At 45.3% G+C, this 16,269-nt stretch overlaps 2 pseudogenes; both read left to right on the top strand.

Annotated features, from left to right (window-relative positions):
• The first annotated feature begins 250 nt into the window (after window positions 1-250).
• LOC145395543 (methylcrotonoyl-CoA carboxylase subunit alpha, mitochondrial-like) overlaps window positions 251-16,269 on the top strand; it is a 35,212-nt pseudogene continuing 19,193 nt past the window's right edge.
• Window positions 11,079-11,197, top strand: LOC145395566 (5S ribosomal RNA; annotated as a pseudogene).

Here is a 16,269-nt window from a genome sequence, read left to right as displayed (position 1 = left end):
GGATGGAGTGGAGAGGATGGAGAGTGAGAGACTGATGAGGAGAGTGTATATGAGTGAGGTCGAGGGGAGGAGAGGGAGAGGGAGGCCAAGGATGAGATGGAGGGATGGAGTGGAGAGGTATATGAGAGAGGGGGGTGTAAATTGGGAGCAGGGCAGTGAAATGGTGGAGGACAGGGTGACGTGGAGGCAATTTGTTTGTGTCCACCCCGTATAAGGGATTAAGGCGTCTGGTAATAGATAGGCAGATAGAATGATTGTCATGTAATAGTCCACAACTTTAATACCAGAGGAGCGCAGGAGTTATTGCCACTTCCATACCGCAGAACCTCACATGCACAACGTTGTCTTATACTCCGTTTTTTTAAGTCGAGGCCAAGATGCACTTGACAGATTGATTATGATTGGCTCAGTGCAACATGTCCGAATAACATTGTTGCATTTGGGTTAGATAATAAGTTTGGATTCACATTACCGGTAATTATTTGAAATACAACGATGTTATTTGGACATGTTGCATTCAGTAATCATCACCAACCTGTCAAGTGCATCTTGGCCTCGATAAAAAACAACAAGTCTAGTTATAGGGGAGCCAAATGATGGAACACCTTGGATGAATCCCTCAGACATGCCACATCTATGTGTATATTCCAAAGGTGGATTAAGCAGCACCTTCACGATCAGTACTAGTTAATGTCACCATGTTAATGTCAACTTTATTTTCTGTCTCAGTAGTTACCATAACAGTTACAATATTGCTTTTATACCTTTCCTTACAGGCTTCAGGAATTTATTTTAATCAGTCAGTTTGATTTTTGCCAACTTCAAAAGTAGTAGGCTGTCTATCTATCTATCTATTGCCAGATGCCTTAATCCCATACAGGGTGGCCACAAACAAATCACCTCCATGCCACCTTGTTCCCCACCATTTCACTGCCCTGCTCCCAACTCACACCCCCATCTCTCATATACCTCTCCACCCGATCCCTCCATCTCATCCTCGGCCTCCCCCTCCCTCTCCCCCCCTCCACTTCACTCACATACACTCTCTTCGTCAGTCTCTCACCCTCCATCCTCTCCACATGGCCAAACCACCTCAGTGTGTTCCTCATAACGCTTCCTATCACATCCACATCCACACCACAATGCTCCTTTATATCCTCATTTGTCAGCCTGTCTCTCCATGTGACTCCACAGGCTCCTCTTAAATAACTCATTGCCACTGCTCTCACTCTTGACTTGTGTCCTTCCAGCAACGTCCAAGCTTCACTTCCATACGTTAGAGTTGGTATCACAATACTGTCATGTAGTAACTTTTTCACTTCCATGCTCACTTCCCTGTTTCTTATCACTGCTTTCAAGGAACCAGCAACCTTTCTTCCCTGCTGTACCCTTTCAAGCACTTCACCCTCCAAACCTCCATCCTTACTCATCACACTACCCAAGTACTTAAATGTACTCACATATTCCAATTCCTCACCATCCAACCTCACTGTACATTCACTGACTTCACCTCTCTCAAAGACCATCACTTTACTCTTCCCTACATTCACCTTTAGATTCCGTTTCTTACACACTCTCCCAAACTCATCCACCAAGCCTTGCAGCTCCCCTTCGTCTTCACTCGACAACACGGTATCATCTGCAAACAACAGTACAGGGAGTTTCCCATATGGGGTAGCCACAAACAAATCGCCTTCATGTCACCCTGTCCCCCACCATTTCACTGCCCTGCTCCCAGTTCACACCCCCGTCTCTCATATACCTCTCCACTCCATCCCTTCATCTCATCCTTGCCCTCCCTCTCCCTCTCCCTCCCACCACCTCACTCACATACACTCCTCATCAGTCTCTCACTCTCCATTCCATCCCTCCATTTCATCCTTGGCCTTCCCCTCCCTCTCCCCCCCTCCACCTCACTCACATACTCTTCTCATCAGTCTCTCGCTCTCCATCCTCTCCACATGGCCAGACCACCTCAGTGTGTTTCTCCTAATGCTTCCTATCACATCCACATCCACACCACAATGCTCCTTCACATCCTCATTTGTCAGTCTGTCTTTTCATGTAAATCCACATCCACCTCACTCACATACACTCTCCTAGTTAGTCTCTCACTCTCCCTCCTCTCCACATGGCCAAACCACCTCAGTGTGTTTCTCCTAATGCTTCCTATCACATCCACATCCACACCACAACGCTCCTTCACATCGTCATTTGTCAGTCTGTCTCTCCGTGTAACTCCACAGGCTCCTCTCCAATAACTCATTTCCACTGCTCTCACTGTTGACTTGTGTTCCTCCAACAAGGTCCAAGCTTCACTTGCATACTTTAGTAGGTTGTACACTGTGATATTATATTTACTTATGCCTGTATCTGCCAGTTATTCAGATAAATATATATTATTGTATATTATGTAACAGTGCTTATTTGGCAAGAAAATCAATCAATCAGTTAAAGTAAAATCAGTCTTCCCACTCCACCTTACCCACACACTCCTAGTTAGTCTCTTACTCCATCCCTCCATCTCATCCTTGGTCTCCCCCTCCACCTCACTCACATATACTCTCCCAGTTAGTCTCTCACTGTCACTCCATCTCATCCTCAGTCTCCCCTTCCCTCTCCCCACTCCACTTCACTCACATACACTCCTGGTTAGTCTCTCACCCCATCCCTCCATCTCATCCTTGGTCTCCCCCTCCACCTCACTCACATACTCTCCTAGTTAGTCTCTCACTCCATCCTTCCATCTCATCCTCGGTCTCCCACTCCATCTCACACACTCTCCTAGTTAGTCTCTCACCCTAACACCTTTCCTACAGGGGTTGGCAGTCAGTATGGCGGCACAGCTATCGGCAGCAGCACACCCCCAGCGGCACATCCCGGCGCCCCATAAACAAACTTCTCATCGCCAACCGCGGAGAGACAGCGTGCAGAGTGATGCGCACGGCACGAAGGATGGCAGTGCGGACGGTGGCGGTGTTTTGTGACACTGATAGACACGCGATGCATGTGGCTGTGGTAAGGAACGTCTGTCTGTCTGTCTGTCTGTCTGTTTATCTATCTATTTATCTATGTCTATCCGTCTATATATCTGTCTATCTATCTATCTTTCTGTCTCTATCTATCTGTTTATCTATGTATCTGTCTATCTGTCTATCTATCTGTCTGTGTTTATCTGTCTGTCTGTCTGTCTGTCTATCTATCTGTCTATCTATTGCCAGATGCCTTAATCCTGTAAGGGGTGGCCACAAACAAATCACCTCCATGTCGCCCTGTTCACTGCCATTTCACTGCCCTGCTCCCAGCTCACACTCCCCTCTCTCATATACCTCTCCACGCCATCCCTCCATCTCATCCTTGGCCTCCCCCTCCCTCTCCCTCCCTCCACCTCACTCATACACTCCTAGTTAGTCTCTCACTCTGGCTTTATGTAGGATATGTGCCATACGAGGTGTTCAGTGGGCAGCACTTGCAGGTGTGAGCATTATGTAAAGGGGTCCACAAATCCCTGTGCTTAACCTACACCTAATTAGCTAGCAACCCTACACTTTATCATTGCAGTGCAGGTACACCTCGATACCCCTAGATGCCATACCCCGGCTTAACGATGGGGGTAGAAATACCACCATACCCCACCTAACGATGGCCAAACCCTGGTTTAACAATGGGTTTTGATTTGTTTTACTGATTTTGATGATATTTTAGACTAATTTTGTGTGTTTAAGTTGATTTGTAAACTGTTTTTAGACTTAGATTAATGTGTTTTAGCCATAGGTGACTTAGATTAATGTGTTTTAGCCATAGGTGGGGTGAACATTGTCATTTTGGGGTACAGTTTACTAAGCTTGATTTTTTCCAGACTTATATTTAACAATTTTCAGATATTATTTGTTGGTTTTAGTGAGTATTTTATAGGTGTTGGGCTTAGGTTAGCTTCCTTGACAGCTGTTAGGCCATTTAGATTGGCTTTACACTTGTTTTTGGACTCATTTGTGTGGGTTTTTGGACTTGACTGAGGGGGAAACCCAAGGCTGAAAAACGCATCCCATTACTTTACATGTTAAATCTTCCCCAATGTACGATACCCTGCCTAACGATGGGGTTTTATCTAACCAGTTACATTGTTAAACCGGGGTATACCTGAATTCATTGTTTTATCAGATTGTGTAAAAATAAACTTAATAAATCTTGAGCATTTAACCCCTTAAACGCGGATCGTCTCATTTGTGACGCTCGGCCAAAAGGACATAACGGCGGATCGTCGCGTTTGCGATTCTAGTAAATTTTGAATAACCGCGGGCAAGCAGGCTCCAGCTGGTATTGTCTATCAGTACCGCCACCCTTGAGCTACTTTTAGCACACTTGACCTTTGTACTACTGACCTCGGTTGTTGCCAAGTTTCATTTTTTTTTACCCACCCACACACCGCTGCCCGGCCCTCCCTCGTCGTGCGATATGGCAGCGCGCGGACGGCTCATACGTGTCAATCTGCGCCTTCCTCTCGCAAGCACTTTATGCTATTTGGAAACGCTTGTTTCCCCAGTTGTCACACTAGCATTTTTTTCGCGCGGTTTGCCCCTGTTTAGCGTCAGTCCACGCAAATCTTTCAAGGTGACACCATGTCCAACTCAAGCTCTTCCGAGTCTGTGCCTTCCAACCCTCCGAAAAAGGGTTTTGTGACCTCCACCCCGTACAAAACCTTACAAGGAACTGCTAAGGGACTTAGTGACTCGGCTATTGCTAGTGAGTTATTGAGAGCGTCCATGGATTATGGAAGTGACGTTGGTGTATTGTCTAGCCTGGCAGAGTCGGACACGCAATCGAGTGCTGAGTCTGAGGTGCCAGAAGTGACTATTCCTGTGCCAAGCACCTCAACAGGCAAGGCTCCTGTGAAAAGGGGCCTAGTATATGGAAAGGGGGCCAAGAGGAGAAGTGGTGACCCAGCTTCCCAGCCATTGTCCCCTACACCACGTCACGCCACCGCCAGCCCGCCACGCACTCCCAGCCCCATTCTCTCGTCGTCATCTTCAGCTGCCCTTTCTCCGGAGTCTTCGGAGTCGCCTTCACCACCTCGGAAGGGAAGTAGGCAGTCTAGTTTACGTAGTAGAGGTTTCCGTAGGCCCAGTGTTCGTGCTAGTAGGGCTAGAACTTTGTCCCCTAGTGTAAGGCTAGCTCCTAAGGTTACTCGCACTAGGCAACTCGCCAGTCACGCCACCGCGAGTGACCTTGAACCCTCTACTTATCTCCCCACCACCACCACCACTACACCGACATGACCTAGGACAGCCTCTGCCTCACGCACTGCCTCACCGCCTGCCTCACCCACTGCCACACGACCTGCCTCACCCACCGCCGCCCCCAGCACCTCCCAGCCTAGGCAGGGCACTCTGGATGCCTTCGTGTGGTCAGAGGGCTCAGATTTTGTGCCGGAAGATCTGCCCTTTGATGCCAGTGGGTGTGGAATACAGGCTGACTTCCCTGTCCCAGAGGATGGTGAATGCTTGGACTACCTGTTGGCCTTCCTGGATAACGAAGCAATGGAGCAGATTTGTACCGAGACAAACAGGTACGAGGGGCAATCTGCTGCAGTTCGTGAAGGAGAAGGTGAAGCTGCAACGCCATCCACGTCGCGGATGGCAGCATGGGTTCCTGTAACGATCAGGGAACTGTTTGTATTTATTGGTTTGATGTTATTGATGCACCACAATTGGAAGCATAAGCTCGAGGAATACTGGAGTGCTGACGATCTTTGCCCCACACCCATCTTCAATAAATACATGAGTCGCGATCATTTCAGGCATCTCATGACTTACCTTCACTTTGCGAACAATGATGAGTCTTCCCAAACTGACCCATTATGGAAAGTGAGGGGAATCCTGAACCTGATCAAGGACAAGTTTACGAGGTTCCTGCGCCCCTTCAAGAAAGTGGTGATTGACGAGTCCTTGGTTTTGTTCAGGGGCCGTCTTCGGTTTGTGCAGTATATTCCTAGCAAACGCCACCGCTTTGGAATAAAGTTTTTCGTGCTGTGCGACTGCAAGACGGGGTTCATCTTAGACTTCGTTATTTACACCGCCAGCAATGTGGACTTGGACAAGACTGACCCTCTTGGATTCTCTGGTTCTGTGGTGAAAGTGCTGTTGGAAAAGTACTTTGGCAAGAATCATGTCCAGTATACTGACAATTACTATACAGCTGCAAAACTCGCCAAGTACCTTTCTGACGCCAAGTACCTTTCTGAACACGGCGTCGGATCATGTGGCACTGTCAGGAGCAATAGGGCACACTACCCTGCCTTCCCCGAGGCTGAAAGATCAAAGCGGGGAGACGTGCACCTGAAGAAAACTGACAAGATGCCGGCGATCAGGTGGCACGATAAGAGAATCGTGAATGTGCTCACCACAGTACACAAGGGGGAAATGCTGGCCACAGGGAAGGTCGACAGAAGGACTGGCGAGCCTGTGATGAAGCCTGATGCTGTTATTGACTACAACGTCAATATGCGGCTGGTGAACAAGTCTGACATGATGATCGGAGAGATAGACTGCCTGAGGAGGAACAGTCGCTGGTACAGGAAGGTGTTCTTGCACTTGATTGATATGTGCATGCTGAACGCCTTCATCCTGTATAAGATCAAGAACAGGAAGCCAGCAAACTACTCTCTCCGACGATTTTCAAAGACTTGTGTGTACCAGCTGCTTCAGCGTTTTGGGCAGGTACTGCTATCAGGTCCCAGGCGCCACCCACACACACCTCCAGACCGCCTACAGTGTCAGGCCTACCTTCAGCGACACCGCCTGGAGCCACTGCCTGCCACTGCCAAGAGGGGAAAAGCACTCAGGAGGTGTCATGTGTGCAGCCACACTACCAGGCAGGACAGAACATTTAGGCACACCTCCTTGCAGTGCAAAGAGTGCAAAATTCCCCTCTGTACTTACCCGTGTTTCTTTGACTACCACAGCCTGACTAGATATTGAAAATAAGGGTGAGATTCTTGAAAATAATACTGAGAGTGACAGTGATACTAGTGTTTAGTTTTCTTTTACGTACTGACAGTGACAGTCTGATGAGTGTAAATTAGTGTATGTACTTGTAAAAACACTGACAGTGACAGTGTTTTTTTATGTAAATAATTGTACATAGTAATAATATAAGTATTGCGAGTGACAGTCACTCCAGTGTAAGAAGTTGAAAGCATATGTTTCTATTCTATGTTCTGACAGTGACAGTTTGTTGTGTAGAAAATATTATTTTTATAACAATGGACAGTGACACTGATGAATAAGGCAAAAAACTGACAGCTAGAGTGAAAGTGAGCGATAGAAATGAAGTGCGAGTGGCCGATCGGAGCGAGAATAAAGTGCCTGCTGTAAGGCTGAATAAACTCGCGCCGTGGTGGTCTTCCTCATTCCCGCTTCACAATACTGGCAGTGACAGTGATTTTTTGGGCCGTAATAGTGCCAAGCGAGCCTTTGCGAAGTACTATGAAGGAAAATAATGTAGTATACGTGTTTTTAGCCGTGAAAAGGGAAATGTGTGTTCAGTGACGGGAAGATCACCGCCGCGCTGCATGTCAGCCGTGCGCTCCGTTCATTATAGCCTTATTTTCAGTGCTTATTGTACAAATACGGATTCCAAACAACCTGTACGTTGTTGTATAAAGTGTACTGTGACAGATTGAGGCTGTGGTAGAAAGAAAACCGGGTTTCTGGAGGTGTGAAAGTGAAGACTTTGTTACCCAACTTTGCAAGTCTTCACAAGTCCTTTGGTAGTCCACGAAGGCTCAACATCTGTCTCAGGAGAAAGCTGAATGTAAGTACTATATGCCATAAAAAATTTAATGTTCTAGGGTTAATCTCTGATTTTTGGCAAATATTTTCCCACAGGTACTCAGACCCCGCTACAACCCCGCCACGGGGGGGATCGGCCGTACACGGCCGCGTTTAAGGGGTTAATGATGAACAGATGATTAGGGAAGAAGTGTTGTACAGCAGAATTATCACAACTCCTTTGTTTACAGTTGTGCTTATGACCGCGGCCCACCAATTTATTCCCCACCTGACTCATACCCCACCCCTCACTTGCCACTCAGCTCATTTGCAGGCTATCTGTCTATCTATCTATTGCCAGAAGCCATAATCCCGTATGGGGTGGCCACAAACAGATCACCCCCATGTCACCCTGTCCCCAGCCATTTCACTGACCCACTTCCAGCTCACACCCCCTTTTCTCATATACCTCTCCACTCCATCCCTCTATCTGATCCTTGGCCTTCCCCTTCCTCCATCTCACTCACACACACTCTCCTCATCAATCTCTTACTCTCCATCCTCTCCACATGGCCAAACCACCTCAGTGTGTTTCTCCTGACGCTTCCTATCACATCCACATCCACACCACAATGCTCCTTCACTTCATCATTTGTCAGTCTGTCTCTCCATGTAACTCCACATGCACCTCACTCACATACACTCCTAGTTAGTCTCTCACTCTCCATCCTCTCCACATGGCCAAACCATCTCAGTGTGTTTCTCCTAACGCTTCCTATCACATCCACATCCACACCACAACGCTCCTTCACTTCTTCACTTGTCAGTCTGTCTCTCCATGTAACTCCACATGCACCTCACTCACATACACTCTCCTAGTTAGTCTCTCACCCTCTTGCAGCTTATTTCATATCCTTGTCATAGCACTTCTTCATGACTAGTACAGTAGCACATTCTAGCACTAATACTGTAAACTCTATCCGTTTCACACTAACTTGGTCCAGAATTTAACCCTTTTGGTGGCTTATTTCACCTCCTTGTCATAGCACTTCTTCATGACTAGTACAGTAGCATATTCCAGCACTAGAAATGTCAGCTATACTCATTTCACACTAACTTGGCCTAGAATTTCACTCTTTTGCAGCATACTTCACATCCGTGTCATAACACTTCTTCATGACTAGTCATCATCATCATCCAATCCTACATTGCCCCATGAGGAGTGTAGGAGCCCTAGTACAATATTATTATTTATCTATCTATTGCCAGACGCCTTAATCCCGTAAGGGGTGGCCACAAACAAATCACCTTCATGTCGCCCTGTCCCCTGCCATTTCACTGCCCTGCCCCCAGCTCACATTCCCCTCTCTCATATACCTCTCCACTCCATCCCTCCATCTCATCCTTGGCCTTCCCCTCCCTCTGTAATCTGTCATTACAACTCAGCAGTCATGATGGGCAGAGGGTCATTTCAGGCCAGGTTGGATTACAAAGGGTGGCAAACACATGTACTGCCACCCACTGCACCCCATTGTACACACACTGTTTGTTATAGCACTTCTTCATGACTAGTACAGTATTACAACTCAGCAATCATGATGGGTCATTTCAGGCCAGGTTGGAGTACAAAGGGTGGGAAATGCATGTATTAGTAATAAGAATAATAATCTATCTATCTATCTATTGCCAGATGCCTCAATCCCGTTTGGGGTGGCCACAAACAAATCGCCTCCAAGTCGCCCTGTCCCCCGCCATTTCACTGCCCTGCTCCCAACTCACACCCCCCTCTCTCATATACCTCTCCACCCCATCCCTCCATCTCATCCTTGTCCTCCCCCTCCCTCTTCCCCCCTCCACCTCACTCACATACACTCTCCTCGTCAGTCTCTCACCCTCCATCCTCTCCACATGGCCAAACCACCTCAGTGTGTTCCTCATAATGCTTCCTATCACATCCACATCCACACCACAACGCTCCTTTATATCCTCATTCGTCAGCCTGTCTCTCCACGTGACTCCACAGGCTCCTCTTAAATAACTCATTTCCACTGCTCTCACTCTTGACTTGTGTCCTTCCAACAATGTCCAAGCTTCACTTCCGTACGTTAGAGTTGGTATCACAATACTGTCATGTAGTAACTTTTTCACTTCCATGCTCACTTCCCTGTTTCTTATCACTGCTTTCAAGGAACCAGCAACCTTTCTTCCCTGCTGTACCCTTTCAAGCACTTCACCCTCCAAACCTCCATCCTTACCCATCACACTACCCAAATACTTAAACGTACTCACATTTTCCAATTCCTCACCATCTAACCTCGCTGTACATTCACTGACTTCACCTCTCTCAAAGACTATCACTTTACTCTTCCCTACATTCACCTTTAGGTTCCGTTTCTTACACACTCTCCCAAACTCATCCACCAAGCCTTGCAGCTCCCCTTCGTCTTCACTCAACAACACAGTATCATCTGCAAACAACAGTACAGGGAGTTTCCAAACACTATCCTCTCTCACCAGGGCCACTCCAACATCCACAACAAAGACATAGGTAATAGCATGTATATTACTTGGTTATTATCATACATATAAATACTCGTATGAAACAGATTATTGTTGTGATGCCTTGTGTAAGTGATATATATATATTGTAATTGTAGTATTGGTAATAATTTGTATGTTATGTTACAGGTGTAAATAAATAATATATTTAACATGGCAGTCATATGCCTTTATACAAGTACAGTACCTTATACATGGTACCACCTGCTGCGGTAGTTCTCAGACAGTGGTTATGTTCCTGTGCAGCACGCTCTTCCATTCCTGATACATTGCGCTGTTCATATAGGCGCTACTGTGTCTAACTGCAGTGATAATGCTGTTGGTAGACTGATCTATTCTACACTTCAGGCTGTATACAGAATTCCGCCTTATCACATCCAGGCATTTGACATTATGGGTGACAAAGGCCATGGACGAGCTCGTCCATCTTGGTAGCCTAAGCATCCTTTTCAGTATGTCATTATGACACACCCTGATTTTATTGATGGTAGATGCTTTACATCTGTACCACAGTGAGTTACAATATATTGAGTAACAATAACTCCTGAAAAGTTCCAGCTTAACCTCTTGGCTACAGAAAGAGAATTTCCTTAATATTGTGTTGCCAACTGCCTTAAGCTTCCTGTTTTGCTTCAGTATGTCACAATCATATCTTCTGTTATGATGTGACCTAGATAGGTCAAACTATTTACAAAGTTTAATGCACACCCATTAAGCCATGTAGATCTTAAATAGGTTACCTTGGAATTTGTGGGAGGTACTACCACGTTGAGTACACCGCTTCCCGTCCGATCAGCGAAGTTAAGCAACGTTGGGTTTGGTTAGTACTTGGATGGGTGACCGCCTGGGAACACCAGATGCTGTTGGCATCCCTACTTGTCGTGGGGTTGGTGGAGGATTAGTGCCCCTCCCTGTAAAACAATTAACTATAAGCCCTTGGCCACCCCGTCTGGGATACATGGCGTCTGGCAATGAATGAATGAATGAACTACCATACATTCGATTTTTGTTTTTATTGTAAATAATATCATGACTGCATATGCCTGGCATGCATCTATAAGTATTTGCAGCGCATCGGCTGTAGGGGCCATAAGCACCATGTCATCTGCATAACTTAAGGAGTTAATGCATTTATCATATATGTGACAGCCTATCCTGAAATTACTCAGAGTAATACTAAGCCAGTCAGTATATATATTGTACAGGTGGGGAGACAGTATCCCACCTTGTCTAATGCCATTGGCTGCTTTGAAGCCACAAGACCAGGAATTACCCCATTTAACAATGAACTCCTGCATTGTGTACCAATGCACAAGCAAGTTTGTAAGATATTGTGGAGCACTTCTTTCATGTAGCTTATTAAAGAGTTTCCAGTAATTAACTCTGTCAAATGCTTTGCTAGAATCTAGAAAACAGAGATAGACTGGGGATCCTGGTTTTGTGTAGTAGTCAGTCGTGTGTTTAATCGTTCAAACACACATTTCAGTGCTGTGCTCTGCTTTGTAGCTAAACTGGTTATGTACAGAGTACAGATAGGCCTCTAGTCTGTGTAGCATGGCTAATTCAATTATCTTTGACAATATGGTAACAATTGCTATTGGCCTGTAGTTGGAAGAGCTTGCAGGATCTTTAACTTTACTCTTCAACAGTGGAACAATGATGACGGCAAGTACCTGTGCTGGAATGTATTGGTGGCAAATGCAGGCATTCACAAAGATATTTAACCATACAATCAGAGACTCTCATTTCAGCATAATCAATGCTTCTGAAGTCATGAAGTGTGACATTCCTCAGTTTTTCATGTAAGGCATTTTCACTTGCATCGTCCCTCACACAATTGAGAATGCCCTCGTAATGTCTGCCCCACATTGCAGCTATTTCCTCCTCCCCTACTGCTTGGTCTACTCGTAATGGTAGAGAGTCAGAGTTCGGAGTCATTGTTTTGACAGCTTTCCAAAAGCTGTATGAATTATTGCTTGCCAGTTTATCAGCTAGTGGCGGTGCTCTTAACTGCTGTTCATGTGCCCTGCACCATCGTAAGCAGAGTTTAAATCTTGCCCTAGTGTCCCGCATGTACTCAGCCAGTGGCCCTTGGCGTGGACTGCCTTGTGAGCGCCACTCAAGAAATGCCTCCCTCGCCGTCAAATGTGCCTCCTGCACAAACTCATTCCAGCCAGGAACCTGCTGCCATTTTTTCTAGTAGTGCCAAAGACTTCCCTGCCTGTTTTTAGCATACAGTTGGTTACAGATTTGTTTATACCATCAGTTAACTCACGATGTCTTGGATTATTACATACATGGTTAAAGCAACATGCACTGGCAGGGTCAGTGGAAAGAGTGCTGAGCTTGTCCGTCAGTACACCACCATATTCCTGTCTTTTTGCTATGTCATTAAAGTTCCATTTAATCTTTTCATTATTGGTTGGTCTTACCTGCCTTAGGGCAGGTAGACCAGCAACATGTAACTGTAATAGGAAAGTGGTCTGACGATATACTGTCGTACAAGACGTTACAGCCTGTGATGGCACTTAATAAGCAAGGTGACAGGATAACGTGATCTAACCATGTAGAAGAGAGACATCCCTGCTTAACATGTGAAGCTTCCTGGTGGTAGTGTGGAAACATCTGCTATCACTAGAGAAATAGACATCTGTATTGGGGGCAGCATTAAAGTCACCAATAATACCTGTATTTATCATTACACACGTCTGCATAATCAAACTTTTTTCTCTCATCAGATATAAAATATAACATTTCTTTACCTATTTGTGACGACGATCACAAATATGCCGTCCATTATAGTTCAGCATGTCACAGTTGTATGAAAACTACCTTTTATCATTGTGGATGAATTTTACCACTAGATGCATATGCTTTCTTATAAAAATGAAGTTTTTCTTAGTATACTTGAGGTTTCAAAGTTTTTTGAAGTATGTCGATTCCTCGTATAAATTCAGTGTCTCTAAATAGTGCACATATACTTGTATTTTCATCCAAATGGAAATGACAAAACAGGAAACTCCTGCAAGACATATAACAGAGAGTGAGTTTCAGTGCACTGTTGCAAAGGTCAAACTACTCAAAATCATTGAGCTTTAGACTTCCTTTGATGCTGTGTTCCAGGCTCGTCCCTGTACAGCATCCAGCAGTAATCCACAGCATACTTTCATTCCAGAAGCCTTGATAGCGATGCTCCATTGCACTGATGTCTTGATGGAAGCGTTCTCCCTGTTCGTCAGAGACGGCTCCCAGGTTCTGCTCGAAACCTTCAAGGTGCGAATGGAGAAAATGAACTTTCAGCGACATCTGGCACCCCATAGCAGCAAATGAATTGAGAAGTCTCTCAACACCATCTTCATAATCCAGTGACCTCTTGTTTCCCAGGAAATGTTCACATATCCACTTGAATGTGGTCCAGGCAGCCAGTTCCACATCGGACCCCCTGGTGGGCCCTCTGCCCACCTTGACGAAGGCGACACCCGTCCTCCACCCTGCGCCTGAGTGAGCGCCTCCAACGCCTGTTCGGTCCTAGTCCCGAGGGCCAGACTCCAGTCCCCAGCCTCGATAGTGAGGGGCCCTTCGCCACACACAGCCCAAGCCCCAGGTGAGAGACGACGCCCCTGAGAGTGGTCCCATGGCCTTGGGACGAGGGGACTCCCAAAGAGCCGCTGCCTACCCCAGGCCGAGAGTTGTGAGCCCTGGACCTCCCCTCCCCCCCCCATGAAACGAAGGGGACCTAAAGACAGTGAAATATCAGTGGACAGTGAGGCCGGTACTCGAAGCACGAAAATGAGGGTAACGTACACTAAGTATAGAGTGAGGCCAAGTGAGAGTATAAAAGAGTGAGAGTAACAGAACAGGCGCCTCAGTGATATTGAGTTATAAGTGTGCAGGGAGGCCAAGGGAGAGTATAAAAGAGTAACAGAACAGGCGCCTCAGTGATATTGAGTTATAAGTGTACAGGGAGGCCAAGGGAGAGTATAAAAGAGTAACAGAACAGGCGCCTCAGTGATATTGAGTTATAAGTGTACAGGGAGGCCATGGGAGAGTATAAAAGAGTAACAGAACAGGCGCCTCAGCGATATTGAGCTATAAGTGTACAGGGAGGCCAAGGGAGAATATAAAAAAAGGGAGAATACAAGAACCTCAGTGATATCAAGCAGTGAAGGGACGAGCAGTGACACATCACCCCCTGTAACAGCACCTGTAACATAGTGTCTCGATCCCCCCCCCCTCTTCCTGTGCAGGGTCAGTAACCCCCCCCCCCGTACGCAATGTAAAACTTAGTGCCAGAACAGTGTACGCCTGACGGACGTGCCTCCTCACCACGGACAGTGTAGTAGTGCTTTGCCCTCCTGAACCAGACTTAGACCCCTGTATATCTAGTATCCTGTGTGATACTGTACCCACTAATGCCAGCCTGTGTATTGATTTTGGCCTATGAGATTGTGTAAGATTGTCTACCTGTTCCACAGCAGTTGAATTGGTCAATATACGTGTAAGGTTGTTGGCCTGTGTTTTTATGCCCTGGCCCTCTCTTGTTTGTCTAAGCTCCGGTCTAGAAAGGCAACCCAGCTGCACTCTAGGCGTTGTAGGGACGGGAAGCCGCCCCGTAAACCCCTGGCCTGACAGAAATGAATGCTGGTGATGATGATGATGATGATGATGATGATTATAGTAGTAGTAATGAATGATGATGATGATTATAGTAGTAGTAATGAATGATGATGATGATTATAGTAGTAGTAATGAATGATGATGATGATGATGATTAATGTAGTAGTAATGAATGATGACGATGATTATAGTAGTAGTAATGAATGATGATGATGATGATGATTATAGCAGTAGTAATGAATGATGATGATGATGATGATTATAGTAGTAGTAATGAATGATGATGATGATTATAGTAGTTGTAATGAATAGTGAATGCTGATGATGATTATAGTAGTAGTAATCAATGATGATGATGATGATTATAGTAGTAGTAATGAATGATGATGATAATTATAGTAGCAGTAACAAATAATAATAATAATAATAATAATAATTCTTTTAGGCCAATGAAGCATACCACATAGGTCTGGCACCCTCGCAAGAATTGTATCTCAGTGGCGAGAAAATCCAGCAGGTGGCGCGGGCAGCCGGTGCTCAGGCGGTGCACCCCGGATATGGCCTCTTTTCGGAGACTGTGGAATTTGCCGAGATGTGTGGCCAAGAGGGGGTTATATTTGTTGGCCCCCAGCCTCGGCCATACGCGATATGGGCATAAAGAGGTATTATTATTATTATTATTATTATATTTGTTAGCAACGTTGGGTCTGGTTAGTACTTGGATGGGTGACCGCCTGGGAACACCAGATGCTGTTGGCATAACGTTCTCCCTACGTGTCAAGTGGGGTTGGTGGAGGATTGGTGTCCCTCCCTGTAAAACAATTAACTCTGAGCCCTTGGCCACCCCGTCTGGGATACATGGCGTCTGGCAATGAATGAATGAATGAAATATTTGTTGGCCCCCCAGCCTTGGCCATACGCGATATGGGGATAAAGAGGTATTATTATTATTATTATTATTATTATTATTATTATTATTATTATTATTAGTAATAGTATTATTAGTATTTTTATAATTGTTATTGTTGTTTTTCTTATGATCATTATTATTATTGTTGATATTATTATTATTATTGTTATTATTATTGCTATTGGTGTTATTATTATTATTATTATTATTATTTTTTTCATCTTAAATGTCAGGACCAAGTTGCCTAGCCCTGGGCTCCTACACTCCTCATAGGGCAACACAGGATTGGATAATGGATGGATGGATGGATTATTATTATTAGTTTTTTTATTGCAGTTTTATCATTATTACTATTATTATTTTTTATTTTTTATTATTATTATTATTATTATTATTATTATTATTATGTGGTAG

This window comes from Coenobita brevimanus, chromosome 31, assembly GCF_032717465.1.
Source record: "Coenobita brevimanus isolate Jiangsu-jjx chromosome 31, ASM3271746v2, whole genome shotgun sequence".
In the NCBI taxonomy this organism is placed as follows: domain Eukaryota; kingdom Metazoa; phylum Arthropoda; class Malacostraca; order Decapoda; family Coenobitidae; genus Coenobita; species Coenobita brevimanus.
This window is presented reverse-complemented; position numbering and strand designations above follow the sequence as displayed.